The sequence below is a fragment of the Pseudophryne corroboree genome, unplaced genomic scaffold (genome assembly GCF_028390025.1).
Source record: "Pseudophryne corroboree isolate aPseCor3 unplaced genomic scaffold, aPseCor3.hap2 scaffold_841, whole genome shotgun sequence".
Classification (NCBI taxonomy): domain Eukaryota; kingdom Metazoa; phylum Chordata; class Amphibia; order Anura; family Myobatrachidae; genus Pseudophryne; species Pseudophryne corroboree.
Genome location: NW_026970420.1, coordinates 205,436 through 219,667, shown reverse-complemented (window position 1 = coordinate 219,667; position 14,232 = coordinate 205,436). Strand labels below are relative to the sequence as shown.

Below are 14,232 nucleotides of genomic sequence, written 5' to 3'. Positions count from 1 at the left end.
CTGTTTCTGCCATAACTTTGCTCAAATTATTTTTAATAGTGCTAATCACTCTTTCCACCTTCGCACTCGCCTGTGGACGGTATGGAGTGTGCAGCTTGCTATCAATTCCCATCAACTTACACATTCCTTGAAAGACATCACCTGTAAAATGGGTACCCCTATCACTTTTGATAATTCTAGGGATACCATATCTACATACAAATTCCTGCACAATTTTCTTAGCAGTAAACATAGCGGTATTTGTGGCCGCCGGGAATGCTTCAACCCAATTTGAGAACACATCTATACAAACAAGTACATATTTCAAATTTCGACAAGGGGGTAATTGAATGAAGTCAATCTGTATTGCCTGGAAAGGACCGCCTGCAGGTGGGATATGAGATGGTTCTGTTGGTATTGCCTTTCCGATATTCTTTCTCAAACAGGTAAGGCATGACATTGCTCTCTTACTTGCATGAGATGAAAATCCTGGGGCGCACCAATATGCTCTTACCAACTTGCACATTCCTTCCTTGCCCAGATGAGTCAGCCCGTGAGCTGCCTCAGCTAAACATGGAAGATATGCTCTGGGGGCCACCGGTTTACCTTGTCCATCCGTCCAGAGTCCTGAGGACTCCTGGCCATATCCCTTCGCCTTCCAGACTGCCTTTTCCTGTGTGGAACACAAATTTTGCATTTCACACAACTTCTGTGTGTTGATGGTATTAAATACCATCAGTTGTGTGGTGTCTGTCTGTCTGGGGGTACCAGCTGCTAACTTAGCTGCTTCGTCTGCTCGGCTGTTACCAAGTGATACTGGGTCCTAGCTATATGTGTGTGCTTTACACTTGATAACAGCCACTCTGTCGGGTTCCTGTATCGCTGTTAGAAGCCTTTTGATGTGAGCTGCATGCGCTACCGGTGTACCAGCTGCCGTCATGAAATTTCTGAGGCGCCATAGGGCTCCGAAATCATGGACTACCCCGAATGCGTATCTAGAGTCGGTGTAGATATTGGCTGATTTGCCCTTAGCCAATTCACATGCTCTGGTTAGGGCGACCAGTTCAGCAACCTGGGCTGAGTGAGGTGGGCCTAGCGGTTCCGCTTCTATGGTGCCTTGGTCATCTACGACTGCGTATCCAGTACACAAGTCTCCCGAGTCTGACTGTCTGTGACAACTACCGTCCGTGTAGAAAGTTAGATCTACATTTTCCAGCGGGTTGTCACTGATGTCAGGCCTTGCGGTAAAATTTTGGGTCAAATATTCCATACAATCATGTGTGTCCTCCTGTGTGTTAAATTCTCCTTCCCCACCACTCTCATCCTCCACCCTTTGTGCCTGTCCAGGCACACCTGGGAGATATGTTGCAGGATTTAATGCACTGCATCTCCTTATGGTGATGTTTACGGGGGCCATTAGTGCCAATTCCCATCTTGTAAACCGCGCTGATGAGACGTGCCTGGTTTGGGCAGAATTTAGCAAGGCTGACACTGCATGTGGTGTATGAATTGTGAGGTTGTGACCTAGCACTACATCTTCGCTTTTCGTTACTAGCAATGCTATCGCAGCGACGCTTCGCAAGCATGTGGGGAGGGATCGCGCTACCGTGTCTAGCTGAGCGCTGTAGTATGCTACTGGCCTGCTGGCATCACCGTGCTTTTGGGTTAAGACGCCTGCCGCGCAACCAGCACTTTCTGTTCCGTACAGCTCAAAGGGTTTCCCATAGTCTGGCATACCTAATGCTGGTGCCTGCGTTAGGCACTGTTTAAGTCTCTCAAATGCCATCTCGGACTCGTCTGTATGCGAAATCCGATCAGGTTTGTTTGAGGAGACCATCTCCTGCAGAGGTAACGCTAGAATGGAAAACCCTGGGATCCAGTTACGGCAATACCCACACATTCCTAAAAATGTTCTGATCTGTTGCTGGGTTTTTGGCAGAGTCATGTCTCTAATTGCTTGAATTCTATCAGTGGTCAGGTGTCTCAGTCCTTGTGTTAGACAGTGTCCCAAATATTTTACCTTAGTTTGGCATAATTGCAACTTGTCTTTGGAAACCTTGTGTCCTGTGTCTGAAAGATGAAACAGGAGCTGTTTCGTATCCTTCAGGGATGCTTCCAATGAATCAGAACACAGTAGTAGATCATCCACGTACTGTATTAATACTGATCCACTCTCTGGTTGGAAAGACTGTAAACAATCATGCAAAGCCTGGGAAAATATACTTGGACTGTCTATGAAACCTTGTGGTAATCGAGTCCATGTGTATTGGACTCCTCTGTATGTGAATGCAAACAAATATTGGCTGTCAGGGTGCAGAGGTACCGAAAAGAAAGCGGAGCAGAGGTCAATAACAGTGAAAAATTTCGCAGTGGGAGGGATTTGCATAAGGATGACAGCTGGATTTGGCACTACGGGGAACTGACTCTCAACTATTTTGTTGATCCCCCTTAGATCCTGCACTAGCCGGTAACCCCTCCCCCCACTCTTTTTCACAGGGAAGATGGGACTATTGGCAGTGCTGGACGTTCTTACCAGAATACCCTGTTGTAGCAAGCGCTCTATTACGGGATACACTCCTAACTCCACCTCTGGCTTCAGAGGGTACTGTGGGATTTTTGGAGCTATCCTACCATCTTTTACTTGTACAACTACTGGAGCTACGTTTGCCATTAATCCAGTGTCCTGTCCATCTTTAGTCCAAAGTGACTCTGGTATCTGGGATGTCATTTCTTCTACTTTGGATGGAGTCCTATTTGTCATAATGGTATGTGACATTAATTTTGATGGGGAGTCTAACATGTCTCGCACTTCCTGAGCGTGATTCTCAGGTATGTCCAAGAATACACCTTCAGGAGTACAATAAATGACGCACCCCATTTTACACAATAAGTCTCTTCCCAGGAGATTAGTCGGTGCCGATGCAGCCAGCAAAAAGGAATGCTTGGTATGTAAAGGCCCTACTGTAATCTCGGCTGGTTTGCTAACAGGGTAGTGCTGGACTACTCCCGTTACCCCTATGGCTGGAATTGTCTTACCAGTGGTTCTCATGCCCACTGTCGAATTTATCACTGATTTGGCCGCCCCTGTGTCTACAAGAAAGTTTAATGATTTACCAGCTACATTGATTGCAATTTCAGGTTCACTCCCAAGGCTTGCAATCAATTTTACTGGCTGCAGATTACAGGTATGGCTACACCCCTATTGGGTATGGTGACCTCCCTGAATCCCGCTGGCAGCAACTACTTGTGAAGGGGTTAAATGGGAACTGCCAGGAGTTTGCCAGTCTCTGTTCGGGGGGTATCTTTTTGTTTCTCCTGCATGTGGCTCATAACTCCGTCTCTGCGGACCTTGCTCCCAATGTCGTGTGTCGTGTCGTTGTCTAGGGGGTTGGTAAGATCTTTGCGAATTTTTCGCTCTACAGTCTCGTGCTATGTGTCCCTGTTTATGACAAAAATAACATGTTACCACATTTGACTTACCCACAGGGTTTGGTGATATAAACACAGGCTGTTTTGTGGTCAGGGCCTGTATACTTACTGACATTAACTTATCACCTTGCGACTCCCTGTGTCTGGTGATATTCCGGTCGTGATCAATAGCAGCCTCTCTCAAAGTAGCCACTGACAGACCTCGCCAACATGGTTGCGTGGTCTGTACCCTTGTCTTTAATGCTTCTTTTAAACCATCCATTAGCACAGATACTGCTACTTCTTGATGGTTTGCATTGGTCCTAATGTCCTCTATGCCAGTGTACTTTGCCATTTCTAATAATGCCCGGTGAAAATAATCAGCAGCTGTTTCTGTCTCTTTTTGTTTAATGGAAAAAATTCTATTCCATTTGGCTACAGCTGGGAAATACTCCTTTAACTGTAAATTTATTCTTTTTACGTTATCTTTGTTGTACACATCTGTAAGAGGTACATCCAGATCCAATCCACAGTCAGCTAAAAATTGAGCTGAGTCGACATTGGAGGGTAAACATGCCCTCAGCAATATCTGCCAGTCTTTGTTATTGGGCTCTAAAGTGTTTCCTAGGTCTCTGATGTATTTTTGGCTAGCAACTAAGTCTTTTCTGGGGTCAGGGAATTCAGACACTATGGTCCTTAATTCCATTCTGGAAAATGGGATATACATGGCAATGTTCCTGATAGGAGTGACTCCTGATGTGTCAGTTTTCCCATTTGGAACAGCTATTACCCTAACAGGATTAAGTCTACTAACATCATTCTGTGTAGATTCTACAGCCTGTGGTGAAATGGTTTCAGCATAGTGTAAGGTGCCGTACTTACCCGTTGATACGACCTCACCTGTCCCTCCGCTAGGGGGCTTTGTTACTAATCTTATGGGTTGGGCCGTGCCTACTGTCGTTTCTGATATAGTGGCTGCTAGAGAGAGCACCGATATTGTTGCCGATTCGTCCTCTTGATCACACTCCTGGGGAAAGTTCAAAACAGGGTACAACTTGCACGGGTTAATGCTTGCATTGGTTAACTTATTAACATTATCCTTAACATTTATACAGTTGCTAAGTGCCTGTTTGTTACCCCCTGATGCGTCATTCTCCGCAACCAATTTCTCTCCTGATATGTATGGTGGCGGCGGGGCCGTGGCTATCAGTTTCCTGATAGGGCCAGATCCCGCCGCCAGAGCCAATCCTCTCTGTATTTCACCCTCCTGTTGCCATAGCTGCAAATAATCATAATGTTGGATTCGTCTCTTTGTTGATTTAATGAGACATATCCTCCTCCTTAAATTCATTAACACTTCTGGGCTGAAGCTACCTACTCTTGGGAATTTCTCCCCGTCATGTACTGTCATTCTCTCCCATTCATCACATAAAATTTCTGTATGTAAACCATATTTTTCACACATTACATACCTTGCCGACCCGACTGGTCGGTTTACTGAATCAACCCGAACCGAGGTTGATCGCCCCCTTCCTGAACAACTGGCCCCCATAATTTGCAGGTGTTGCTTGCTCTACCTCTGACCTTTATCTCAGGGTCTTCAGCGAACCCTTACAAAAAAACAAAATATTAAAAGATAGGTTGACGGTGAAGTTTACCGAGCACCTCACTCACTCGCCCACGCCGACCAATACGCCCACACACTGATATAGCGCTGGCGTACTCGACCCAGGGCCCCTATGAACCTCTATTTACTGGAACATGCGAGAGATATCCGAAGAACACTTACTCTTTCCAGTAACTATTGGTTGTTGGACAATTCCTGAGTGACCAGCGAACTTCCCTTCAGAAAATAAAAAATTACACAAATAACGTCAGAATGTACAAATAGTTTTATGACCGGGTTTGTACACAAATGGTACTGGTCAGACTAACTTAATGCACACAATTACGTGCGGTACAATCGTTCAGCACATAAGCAACTAATCTTATGTACGGAGCGACCACTGGAATCGACATTCAGCAGCTGCGAATTCCTTCAGCCTGAGCTTTTTATGGCCTATATGGGTGTCGCACCAACCCTTCTTGGTGTTGTGCCTTGTCTCTATAGCGGACTTCCTTGTCTGCTGTACTTGGACCTCCTGGTCTGTTATGCGACCTCCTGGTCTGACCTCCTGGTCTGTTACAGTATGACCTCCTGGTCTGCTACACTCTAATGCTCAAATTTTATGTTTAACCAGAGATGCCTCCCTAGCCACCACGTATGTCACTTACACGTATGTACTTCACGAGAACTCGATGATTTCTGTGGTTCAATCCCCAAAATTGTAAAAACAAACACTCACTCACCACATACACACTTTTGTTTCTATTTCTATTTCTGCGCAGAAATTTTTCTTTAGACCAGATGTGTTGTAAATTTGGAGAAGGATCTGTTAATTTAAATTTCGGATTTAAAATAGATTTGCGCTATTTATCGCCTGTTGCGCTATTTATCGCTTGTTGCGCTATTTATCGCCTGTTGCGATATTTATCGCTTATTGCGCTATTTATCGCTTATTGTGCTATTTAAAAATCAACACTATCGTGTGATTTGAGTTACGTGGGCGTACCCAGACGCTCCGTTGCATAATTTACGCTGCGTGCGTCGGCCTTTGCGTACGCGAGTCTCAGCCTTTTGTTAGAGACACGTGTATACAAAACCAATGTCCACCGTAACACAACTAACACGTTTTATCAATGTAGATGATCCTCAGTCGTCTACCGTGCAACACACCAATCTCTCCTTTTACCTTTAGGTAGAGCTGCGTGTGTGCTTTACACTTTATCCCTTAACGCATTACTTTTACACTTTAACTATGAAATAGCGACAAATCTCTCTTAGCACGTTTTATCAATTATAAAATGGCAAACAGGAGAGTGATATATGAAAATACACGAATGAAAAAGAAATGCAGATATGCGTGTGTGCGTACGCAAGATAGAAATAAACAGTTTTAAAAGACACTAGTGTGTTGTTCTTACCTCCGGTTCCCGGATTCCTTCAGCACCCTTTACTAAGCGAAACAGACGCTTATCCCGTCAGCACTGCGAAGAATATGATCTCCCGCCCTTTGCTGATGGATAATGTCTGCTGAAATTACCTAGCAGAGATATGTGAAGGACAGGACGAGCCGCCAATTGATAAAGCTAAATATTTATCTTATTTAAAACCCTTTGTGAGGTCTAAGAACACTGTACGCTATTTGCGTATGGAGTACCGTAAGGGTACGCTCGTTGCGTAACAATCGCTTAGCCGTGGTCGAGACGCTCAACCGTCACGTTCGCTCACGGCCAAGAGATCACAGGCAGGCACGCTATTGGCTGCTGACTAACGTAATGGTTCGCTATAGCGTAACGGACGCTGTATCGGGAGCGGGCTGCTCAAGCGATACAGACGCTCACGAGAATACGCTGTTGGTATCGGGCACACTTATAGGTGAGCGACTACCGTAATGCTACGCTATCAGCGTAGCGGACGCTCGAGACCACGAGGAGATCACGAGCGGCGCCGACGCTCACAATGTTAAACCTTTATGTCTAAACCACAAACAATGTAATTTGCTGTAAAACCTTAGTGTAGAGATAGGGTGTAAATGCAACACTGTATAACCTTATTAACTCAAAAGCTGTTCGAGCGTCACCGACGCTCTGAGAATACTTAACACTATAAGAAATACACAAATACCGTGCTTAGGGTCCAACGCCTAATATATATATTATGAATGTTATACTTGCAAAAGAATTAATACAATACAAGTCATACACTACAATATAACATAGACTAACTAACCAGGTAACTACACAGTAAATACAATACAAGTACGTTTAAGAGAAAATGAGAGAAAGAGAAGAGAGAGAGAGAAAGATATGGCCCATAATAACAAGAAAAGACAATATGATTACGGAGAAAACTTACGCACAAAGGAAACGATCGCATGCGCCTCTGGACATCCAGCTCCCGATTTTCAGCAATGATAACCGATGAAGAGTGAGTGCTGGATGTGATCGGCCTGTCTATTTATGCCCCACACACAATACAATTCAATGGTCCCTACAATCTCATTGTTCATTGGACACAGGAATTCGTCTTCGCATTATAACAAAAGGTCATAGGTTGATTCATACAGGTGGGCTGTGACTATTTCCAACAGCTCAGGTGGGAGGGAAACTGGGTTTCCCGCCGCATGGATAAGTAAGTGCAAATACAGTAAATGTTCATAAACTTCTTATGTCCATAACTATTCGCACGAGCGATTGATCCGCTTCAAACCAACACCGGAATATTGCTAATTAAATACTCTTCCGTTGGATACTAAACACCACTGTATTACTCCTGTCTGACCCTTCGTATCAAACAATGAGGGATCTCTCTGTCCAGGAACATACTACATTAACTAAACTTTCAGACTCTATCAAAGGGACCATAATCTACAAAATGCATTATATGGTGAAAATATGTAACGAAAGAGTCGCCCGCTAGACGCACACAATCTCTACCGTAAATGCGCATACCGTGCGCCTGCGGGTGCCCGCAACAGCGAGTATGCGCACGCACGGGAGAGCGCACGCATGCGCAGCAGGGACACATATGAGGTGCAAATATGGCAGTGTGCATCGTGATATTTTTCTGACTTTGACAGCTTACATGATTCTCCGCCCAGCGAAGAATTCTGGTGGCTTCCGCCATCGCCACTCTGCTCCTTGTGCCGCCTTGGCGGTTTACATGAACTAGTGCGGTGACGTTGTCTGACTGGATCAGAACTGGTTGGTCGCGAAGTAAGGTCTCCGCTTGACATAGGGCGTTGTATATGGCCCTTAGCTCCAGGATGTTGATGTGAAGACAAGTCTCCTGACTTGACCAAAGACCTTGGAAATTTCTTCCCTGTGTGGCTGCTCCCCAACCTCGGAGGCTCGCGTTCGTGGTCACCAGGATCCAGTCCTGAATGCCGAACCTGCGGCCCTCTAGAAGGTGAGCACTCTGCAGCCACCACAGGAGAGATACCCTGGCCCTGGGGGACAGGGTGATCAACTGATGAATCTGTAGATGTGACCCGGACCACTTGTCCAGTAGGTCCCATTGCAAGATCCTCGCATGGAACCTGCCGAAGGGAATGGCCTCGTATGATGCCACCATCATTCCCAGGACTCGAGTGCAGTGATGCACTGACACCTGTTTTGGTTTCAATAGGTTCCTGACCAGAGTCATGAGTTCCTGGGCCTTTTCTATCGGAAGATAAACCCTTTTCTGGTCCGTATCCAGAATAATGCCCAAGCAAAGTCAGGCGAGTCGTAGGAACCAACTGCGACTTCGGGATATTGAGAATCCAGCCGTGTTGCTGTAACACCTTCAGTGAAAGTTATACGCTGTTCAGCAACTGCTCTCTTGATCTCGCTTTTATGAGGAGATCGTTCAAGTACGGGATAATTGTGACACCTTGCTTTCGCAGGAGCACCATAATTTCCGTCATTACCTTGGTGAAAATTCTCGGAGAAAATTCTGGAGAGACCAAACGGCAACGTCTGAAATTGGTAATGACAATACTGTACCGCAAATCTTAGGTACGCCTGATGAGGTGGATAAATGAGTACATGAAGGTATGCATCCTTTATGTCCAGAGATATCATAAAATCCCCCCCTTCTAGGCTGGCGATGACCGCTCTTAGCGATTCCATCTTGAACTTGAACCTTTTCAAGTATAGGTTCAGGGATTTTAAATTTAATATGGGTCTGACCAAACCGTCCGGTTTTGGGACTACAAACAGGGTCGAATAATTTCCATTTCCTTGTTGAAGCAGGGGAACCTTGACCACCACCTGTTGAAGATACAATTTGTGAATTGCATTTAACACTATCTCCCTTTCCTGGGGAGAAGATGGTAGGGCCGATTTGAAAAACCGGCGAGGAGGCACCTCTTCGAATTTCAGCTTGTAACCCTGAGAAACAATTTCTATTGCCTAGGGATCCACCTGCGAATGAACCCAGATGTGGCTGAAAACTCGAAGACGTGCCCCCAACTGGGCGGACTCCTTTAGCGGAGCCCCAGCGTCATGCGGTGGATTTTGTAGAGGCCGGGGAGGACTTCTGTTCCTGGGAACTAGCTGTGTTGTGCAGCTTCTTCCCTCTGCCCTTACCTCTGGCAAGAAAGGACACACCTCGTACTTTCTTGTTTCTCTGTGATCGAAAGGACTGCATTTGATAATGTGGTGCTTTCTTAGGCTGTGAGGGAATATAAGGCAAAAAATTTGATTTACCAGCTGTAGCTGTGGAGACTAGGTCCGAGAGACCTTCCCCAAACAATTCCTCACCCCTGTAAGGTAAAACCTCCATATACCTTTTTGAGTCGGCATCACCTGTCCATTGCCGGGTCCATAGGACTCGTCTAGCAGAAATTGACATAGCGTTTATTCTAGAACCCAGTAGACTAATGTCACTTTGAGCATCTCTTATATATAGGACAGCATCTTTTATATGCCCTATGGTCAATAACATAGCATCCTTATCTAGGGTCTCAATCTCTGCTGATAAGGTATCTGTCCATGCTGCCACCGCGCTACAACCCCGGCCGACGCAATTGCCGGTCTGAGTAAGGTACCAGAATGTGTGTAAATGGACTTTAGGGTAACCTCCTGCTTGCGGTCAGCATGGTCCCTGATGGTAGCCGTATCCTGGGATGGCAGCGCTACCTTTTTGGATAAGCGTGTCAATGCTTTATCCACCCTAGGGGAGGATTCCCACCGTATCCTGTCCATTGGCGGGAAAGGATACGCCATAAGAATCCTTTTGGGAATCTGCAGCTTTTTGTCTGGAGATTCCCAAGCTTTTTCACATAATTTGTTCAACTCATGTGAGGGGGGAAAGGTTATCTCAGGTTTCTTTCCCTTATAGATGTGTACCCTCGTGTCAGGGACAGGGGACTCTGTGATGTGCAAAACATCTTTTATTGCAATAATCATATATTGAATACATTTAGCCAATTTTGGCTGTAACTTTGCATCATCGTAGTCGACACTGGAGTCAGAATCCGTGTCGGTATCTGTGTCAACTATTTGGGATAGTGGGCGCTTTTGAGACCCCGAAGGTCCCTGCGACATAGGGACAGGCATGGGTTGACTCCCTGACTGTTCCCTAGCTTCAGCTTTGTCTAATCTCTTGTGTAATAAGTTTACATTAGCACTTAAAACATTTCACATATCCATTCAGTCAGGTGTCGGCGTTGTCGATGGAGACACCACATTAATTTGCTCCTGCTCCTCTCTAGGAGAGCCTTCTACCTCAGACATGTCGACACACGTGTACCGACACACCATACACTCAGGGAATCCTCTTATCTGAGGACAGTTCCCCAACAAGGCCCTTTGGAGAGACAGAGAGAGAGAGAGTATGCCAGCACACACCCCAGCGCTATATGACCCAGGAAAAAAACACAATAATTTTATGTTTACCCAGTAGCGCTGTATTTCCATATATATATGCGCCTAATTATGTGCCCCCCTCTTCTTTAAGACCCTCTTTCTACCGTGGTATAAGCAGGGGAGAGTCCGTGGAGCTTCCCCTCAGCGGTGCTGTGGAGAAAATGGTGCTGGTGAGTGCTGAGGGAGAAGCCCCACCCCCTCAGCGACGGGCTTCTGTCCCGCTCAAATATAGTAAAAAAATGGCGGGGGCTCTTATATATATATATACAGTGCCTAGCTGCATATATATTTATTTTGCCAAAGAGAGGTCTATATTGCTGCCCAGGGCGTCCCCCCTGAGCCCTTCACCCTTACACTGACTGCCGTGTGTGAGGTGTATGGGAGCAATGGAGCACAGCTTTACTGCTGTGCGTTACCTCAGTGAAGATCATGAAGTCTTCCGCCGCCTCTGAAGTCTTCTTTTCTTCTCATACTCACCCGGCTTCTATCTTCCGGCTCTGCGAGGGGGACGGCGGCGCGGCTCTGGGATGGACGGCGAGGGTGAGACCTGCGTACCGATCCCTCTGGAGCTAATGCTGTACAGTAGCCTAAGAAGCAGAGCCTATCAACTCACAGAAGTAGGTGTGCATCTCTCCCCTCCGCCCCTCGATGCAGGGAGTCTGTTGCCAGCAGGCTCCCTGAAAATAAAAAAATCTAACAAATATACTTTCTGTCAGGAAACTCAGGAGAGCTCCCTGAAAAGCACCCAGTCTCCTCTGGGCACAGTAGTAAACTGAGGTCTGGAGGAGGGGCATAGAGGGAGGAGCAAGTGCACACCCAGATCTAAAGTCTTTCTTTAAGTGCCCATGTCTCCTGCGGAGCCCGTCTATCCCCCATGGTCCTTACGGAGTCCCCAGCATCCTCTAGGACGTAAGAGAAAAATTATGCTGGCAGAAAAATCCAATTGAGTGATTAAACAGCTCCAGAGCTGCTCTGTAAGGCAAGTAAAAGGGTGTGGGCCCTGCAGCACTACCTGTAGTTTGCATTGTGCATTGGAAGCCTAGTTTGCTGTCTGTTTCCACTTCTTTTTTCTTGAGCCCCTCCCGTCTATACCCTTGTGCACTATCCTGACTTCTCCTCCCGTCTGCTTACTTTGTGCCTTCCAATGCACAATGCAAACTACAAGTAGTGCTGCAGGGCCCACACCCTTTTACTTGCCTTACAGAGCAGCTCTTGAGCTGTTACAGTGCCCAGCTGCTGCAAGAAATCAGCGTGAATGCTTCAGGGGCTGGGGCATGGCCAACATGAGCCCCACACCGAAGGAGGGTGGGGGTGTTTAATGCGAACTAGGGGTCTCGCACAATGCGAACTACAGGTAGTGCTGCAGGGCCCACACCCTTTTACTTGCCTTACAGAGCAGCTCTGGAGCTGTTACAGTGCCCAGCTGCTGCAAGAAATCAGCTTGAATGCTTCAGGGGCTGGGGCATAGCCAACATGAGCCCCACACCGACGGAGGGTGGAGGTGTTTAATGCAAACTAGGGGTCATCCAAGTGCCGCAAAAGGCCGCCATGCCCTGCACGCCCCTTTTCTCTTTTCATATGCAGACGAGGGTTGAAGCCAACTTTGACCCACTGCTTGGATGACATCGCCATATGCAAATCCATCTGCTGCAGGCCTTCCCCCAGGAATGCTTGCACTAGTTGTTGCATTTGGTTTGTTGTTTGGGGGTGCTTCAGTATTAGGCAGCCTTCTGCCCTCCCATGTTCATCTGAAAATATGTGTTCTCCCTGCAGTTGTTGTCCCCAGATGAGAGTTCCCTTGTGCTGCCTCAGTTGAATCTCCTTTACTTGACAGAGATGTGCCTGAGCAGCGGCCCTCCCCAGCCCTATCCCAAATCATACTTATTTTGCATAGGAGATACCATGGTCATGAAGACTGTTCTCCCAGGGTGCGGTTCATTCATTGCATTCTGGGTATGCTGACCCCTGTGATTTCCCCAAATGTGGGAAACTCGACTGCATTATTTAATGCGAACTAGGGGTCATCCAAGCACCGCAAAAGGCCGCCATGCCCTGCATACCCCTTTTCTCTTTTCATAAGCAGACGAGGTTTGAAGCCAACTTTGACCCACTGCTTGGATGACATCACTTGCTGCCTTTCCAATGAAGCAAGTTTAATTTAATAATAGGTGAAAAACCATCCCTACAAAGGTGTTAATCAGATACTTGGCTTTGTGGACACTTTTCAGAGCACAAATTTGTTAGCATAAAAATAAAGCCAGAAAATGAAGAGCTGTTTAATCACTCAATTGGATTTTTCTGCCAGCATATTTCTTTTTCTCTGCAACCCACTGCTAAATTGTGCTTCGTGGCTGTTTTTTTTATAAAATCACTTAATCAAATCTAACTCTGATTACATCAGAGAAGGCCAGGTACCCTACACCATAAGAGGTGGTTTGAAATTTTTACTTGTCTACTTAAAGATCACCAAAATCTGATAACGAGGTCAATTACGTCCCTAGGTGGGATTGAACCACCAACCTTTTGGTTAACAACTGAACACGCTAACTGTTTGCGCCTCAGAGACACTTTGCAAAAGTACATACTGACAAAGGTTAATAAGCATTCATCTAGAACGTTTCCTAGAAAAACTTTAAAAAGTCAATAATCTGGAGAGTTTTTGTAAGATGTTCCTTCCATCAACCAATGAAGAAACACATTGGTACTTTCCCATGATGAGTGAGTGCTTCAGGATCTCTTGCACTTACATGTGCAGCAAAGGACTACAATGGAAGCATGCTGGGCCTATAACCCAGAGGTAGGCAGATTGCAACTGTCCTCTGCTATATGCATTTTTTTTGTTAATTAAAGTAATCCAAAACTGGGATTGATATTTTGGCTCTTTTATTTTTACTTAAAGTACAATAACTTTTACTGTTTTAATTTGTTTTAATAGTATATTGACAGTATTGTTTTCTTTCAAAAATCCACTTAATTTTCTTTACCCTATTATTAAAATGGTAATTGACAAAAACAAACTACATTGTCACCAGAAGAGCAATACAAAATGTACAAGTGATATATTAAAATCATCTTTTCAGCTTGAATTTCAATGATGCATTGAGGTAACGATTTTGTGAGAAACATCTTCACCCTTAAATAAAGATTTTCTTAATTCCCTACCTGTGTGCTAATTAGATATCACCTTGTTTTCACATTAAACAGACTTTCACATGAGAAAGCAGCAAGGATGCAGTGGCGTTAATGTTTCCTGGTGTCAACCTGTATTATTTCAGTAGACATTGAAATGAGGATGCATCTTGCTGCCTTTCCAATGAAGCAAGTTTAATTTAGTAATAGGTTAAAAACCATCCCTACAAAGGTGTTAATCAGAGACTTGGCTTTGTGGAC

At 45.6% G+C, this 14,232-nt stretch overlaps 1 pseudogene; it reads left to right on the top strand.

Moving 5' to 3' along the window:
• The first annotated feature begins 12,719 nt into the window (after positions 1-12,719).
• Positions 12,720-12,898, top strand: LOC135042864 (U1 spliceosomal RNA; annotated as a pseudogene).
• Positions 12,899-14,232: the final 1,334 nt, after the last annotated feature.